At 39.5% G+C, this 5,235-nt stretch overlaps 1 pseudogene; it reads right to left on the reverse strand.

Moving 5' to 3' along the window:
• Positions 1 to 3,587: 3,587 nt before the first annotated feature.
• LOC103681512 lies at positions 3,588 to 4,534 on the reverse strand (annotated as a pseudogene).
• Positions 4,535 to 5,235: the final 701 nt, after the last annotated feature.

Below are 5,235 nucleotides of genomic sequence, written 5' to 3' on the forward strand. Positions count from 1 at the left end.
TGTTTCCTGGCTTGTTAATTTTAGCTATTCTGACTGGTGTGAGGTGGTATCTCATTGTGGTTTTGATTAGTATTTCCCTGATGCCCAGTGATGTTGAACACTTTTTCATGTGTCTGTTGGCCATTTCTTTGTCTTCTTTGCAGAAATGTCTCTTCATGTCTTCTGCCCATTTCTTGGATTATTTGTTCTTTGGGTGTTGAGTTTGATAAGTTGTTAATAGATTTTAGATACAAAGCCTTTACCTGATATGTAATTGGCAAATACATTCTCCCATTCTGTCGGTTGTCATTTGGTTTTGTTGACTGTTTCTTTTGCTATGCAAAAGCTTTTTATCTTGATAAAGTGCCAATAGTTCATCTTTGCCTTTGTTTCCCTTGCCTTGTAGACATGTCTAGCAAGAAGTTGGTGCAGCTGAGGTCAAAGAGGTTGCTGTCTGTATTCTCCTCTAGGATTTTGATGGATTCCTGTCTCACATTTAGGTCTTTCATCCATTTAGAGTTTATTTTTGTCTATGGTGTGAGAAAATGGTCTAATTTCATTCTTCTGCATGTGGCTGTCCAATTTTCCCAACACCATGTGTTAAAGATAATGTCTTTTTTCCATTGGATATTCTTTCCTGCATTGTCAAAAAATTGAAAAAAGAAGAAGTTTTTGCAGGCCCCAGAGTTCCATGTGTAAGACCACACATCCTCTGGCCCATGTACCACCATCAGCAAGACTAGAGAGGAACGCCAAGGCTCTGCTGTCTTCTAGTAACTTCACCCTCTTCTCCCTCCCCATCAACCTTTCTATACCAGCTGCTATGGAGAGAGAGCATCAGTACAAATTCCACTGTGCTCCTTTTCCCAAAACGGCCCTGATCTGACTCCACTAGTAACAAAAAGAGAGTCTTTCTTGTCTCTTTTGCTGCTTCCAGGTTTTTATTGCTCCCTCCTCTCTAAACACTGCTTTAAATTTCAATCTCCCCCAAAAATAAAAAAATAAAGTTCAATCTCCATTTAGAGGAAGAGGACAAGGGAAGGGACATGGCACAAAGAAAACACAGTAAGTCATTTATCTAAGGTCACTAATTGAAAGTTTCTGATCTCCTAAACCTAATTCACCCCATCCACACCCACGCTCATTACCAAGGAGAACGTAAGAAGCCATAGAGTTGCACTGTCCGTTTCGGTAACCACTAGCTACCTGTGGCTACTGACACTCAAAACATGACTGGCCCAAACTGAGATGTGCTGTAAGTATAAAATTCAGCCCAGTTTTCAAGACTTAGTATAAAAAATTAAAACTAAATGTCTGGTTAATAATTTTATATTGATTATATGTTAGAACAGGAGAGGCTCTGCCTGTGAGACCTAAAAAGTGGGCAACACCAGGCAGCCTCAAGAGCAAATTCCTTCATGTGCCAAGAGTTTGCACACCTCAGGGGGCTTGATCTTGCATCCCAGAACCAAAATTATTCCTTTCTTTAATTTTATCCCTAGTGATAATGCAGTTTCTAACAATCATGCGCTCTAGGGTGGAAGAAATTCCCTGAGGTGGCAGGCAGCCTTGGAGGAAGGGGAGTTGCTGCCTCCTTGTGACCTCTCTGTGTCCTCAAAGAGCAAAGCAAAGGGGCACCTGGGAGTGCAGAGCGCTGCTGCAGTTGGGGAGTGGAGAAGTATTGGTGACTTGAAGGGAAAGATCCTACCCCATCTGTAGTTTTAATTACTGAGAAAAAAACTATCACAGCAACATCACAGAGGAAAAGAAAACACACACACAGACAAGATTGCAGCAGCAGGGGTTACTGGAAATGTTTTTTTTATAATCATATTTTTTATTATATTATGTCAGTCACCATACAGTACATCCCTGGTTTTTGATGTAAAGTTCCATGATTCATTACTTGCATGTAACACCCAGTGCGCCATGCAATACGTGCCCTCCTTACTACCCATCACCAGTCTATCCCATTCCCCCACTCCCCTCCCCTCCGAAGCCCTCAGTTTGTTTCTCAGAGTCCATAGTCTCTCATGCTTCACTCCCCCCCTGATTACCCCCCCTTTCTTTATCCCTTTCTTCTACTGATCTTCCTAGTTCTTATGTTCCGTAGATGAGAGAAACCGTATGATAATTGTCTTTCTCTGCTTGATTTATTTCACTTAGCATTATCTCCTCCAGTGCCAGGAAATGTTAACATGATAACAATCCAAATAAAAAATAACTGGCATTGGTAGTATGCTTTACATGTTAAAATTATTTTAATTGTGGTAAAATACACGTAACTTGACATTAAACAAATCTTAACAATTTTTTAAGTGGCATTAAGTACATTCACATTGTTGAGCAATCATCACGACCATCCATCTCCAGAAAATTTTCATCTTCCCAAGCAGAAAATATGTATCCATTGACCAATAATTCCCCCTCCCCCTCCCCCAGCCCCTGGCAACCACCATTCCACTTTCTGTCTCTGTGAATTTGAGGACTTTACAAAAGTGAGATCATACAGTATTTGTCGTTTTGTGACAAGCTGGTTCATCCATGTTTCAGAATTTCCTTTCTTTGTAAGGCTGGATAATATTACATTGTGTGTATACATCAAATTTTGTTGATCCGTTCATCTGTTGAAGTGTATTTGAACCGCTTCCAACTTTTGGCTGTAGTTTGCATTTTACAAATACTTTTTTTTAAAGATTTTATTTATTTATTTGACAGAGATAGAGACAGCCAATGAGAGAGGGAACACAAGCAGGGGGAGTGGGAGAGGAAGAAGCAGGCTCCCAGCGGCGGAACCTGATGTGGGACTCGATCCCATAACGCCGGGATCATGCCCTGAGCCGAAGGCAGATGCTTAAGGACTGCGCCACCCGGGCGCCCCTACAAATACTTTTATATACAATTGCTCATTTGATCCACATTACAAAACCCCAAAATGTCCTTTTTAAAAACTGGGAATGAAAGTTTTGATTTGTTGAGGTGGAACCAGAAAGGGTCCTCATCAATTTTCCTCTAACAAATCATTGTCATCATTTTCATAATACAAAGAAATGTAGGGGGGTGGGGCAGAAACCATTCTTGTTTTGATTTGCATTTACATAGACTTCTTTCAAGAATCAAAACGTTGTTTTCCTTAGAAATAGGCACTTTTCCCCTTTATATAAATATGATAGGATCATTTAAAAGTTTGGAAAAAAGAAACTGCTGAAGCTCATAACTTAGCAACAATAGCTAATGACAGTAAATTTGATGCAATTATTATCAATAGTAATATATTATATTACATTATATATTATTTATTGAGTGACAAGCACTATTTTAAATGGTTCCAAATATTAACTCATTTAATCCCTAACACTCTATGATGCAGACATGAATATTAAGATCGTCTTCAGTTAAAATTGGGAAAATAGACAAATAACAATTTGAGTAACTTACCCTTAGTCACTCAATCAATACAGAATAGAGACAAGCTTTGAATTTTAAGAATTCTCATGTGGACACATTTATTCTAGATCTAGCACCTTTTCTTAGTTTTAAGTATAATTTTTCTAGATTCTTTACAACAGGACTCAAAAGGAATTTTATCTCACCAAACCATCTCCCATTCAGGAATTATTTCTAACTTTACACATAACTTTCCTGAGTGCAATCTTCATCTCCTTATTCCTGAGGCTGTAGATCAGAGGGTTTAAAAGTGGAGTTGCAATTGAGTAGAACATTGTCAAGAACTTCTGCATACCAGGCTGATTGGCTGCCCCTGGGCTTACATACATCACCATGACTGAGCCATAAAACAGGGACACCACCATCAGGTGGGAGGCACATGTGGAGAAGGCCTTTTTCCTACTTGAACCTTTGGGAACCTGTACCACAGCTCGAAGGACCAGGATGTAGGACACAAGGATGTAGAACAAAGTGATAGATGTTATCACAGCACTAAAAACGCTACAAGTCAGCATTGTCTTGGGCACAGGTACACATGATATGGCCAGAATTGCCCCAAGATCACAGAGGTAGTGATCAATGACATTTGAACCACAAAACGGAACTTGGGAGATAAGGATGGCTGGGGTTACCAGAGGTCACCAGAGGAAGCCACCCACCCAGCAAGCAGACACAAGCGTTCCACAGACTTTCCTGGTCATTATGGTGGAATAATGCAGTGGATGGCAGATGGCAACATACCTATCAAGTGCCATGAGGGCCAGGAAGAAGAGTTCTGTGGCACAAAGAGAGAGGAAGATGTAGAACTGTAAGACACAGCCATTATAGGAGATGGTCTTGGTCTTGGATAGGAAGTTGAACAACATGTTGGGCACATTGAATTGATGTAGCAGATCTCCAGGAAAGAGAAGTTGGACAATAAAGTATACATAGGAGTGTGGAGTTGCTGGTTCCACCACACAGCGCAGATGTTGCCCAACAAAGTCAAGATGTAGATGATGGAGAACAAAACAAAAAGGAGAATTTCCACCTCTTGACTACATAGGAAACCCAGGAGGATGAATTCATGGATGATAGCAGTGCCATTATTGTTAGGCAAAACATGCATTTCTCTCTAACCTAACATGTACACAGACATAATCAGAACCACATATTGAGAGTCTCCTATTTTATCCAGCCCTCCATAATACCTCAATTTCTCATCAGAACTAGGCGGTATTAGAAGTAGAGAATAAAATGAAATATTAATATTCAGTCAACATGAAGAATTTTTTTCAAAATAGCTCTGTTGGAAGACAAATAGAAAAACACCACTGGTAACATTACTTTAAGTATAATTATTTTATTTTAAATATTTTCTCCAGAGCTTTTTCTTCTTACTTTAGCCTATGAGAAAGAGATAGAAATGAATCATTACACACCTTAAATGCTCACCTTTAACCCTAGCACAGCTAATAAGCTTCAGGAAAGAGTTTACACCGTTAAACTGCACTGAAATATTTTACTGCCTACATTATCATTTCAGTCAGCATCACGAGGTCCACACATTTTCCCTATTTCACTACATTATTATAGAAGCTTAGCAGGTCCTAATAAGAAGGCACGTCCATAAATAAATACACTAGTTCATTAACGAATGTCTATTAAAGACTTACATCCCCAGATGATTCTAGTGTGACAAAGACAGTGCCTGACTTTTGAGAACTGCTATTATACCATATGTGCGCCACAGAAGTTTGAACTCAGGGAGGGTTGTTTCAAAAGATGCGAATTGACAGCAATGAAAGTAAAATATGGAGCCTACACTGG

This window comes from Ursus maritimus, unplaced genomic scaffold (genome assembly GCF_017311325.1).
Source record: "Ursus maritimus isolate PB19 unplaced genomic scaffold, ASM1731132v1 scaffold_49, whole genome shotgun sequence".
Taxonomy (NCBI): Eukaryota; Metazoa; Chordata; class Mammalia; order Carnivora; family Ursidae; genus Ursus; species Ursus maritimus.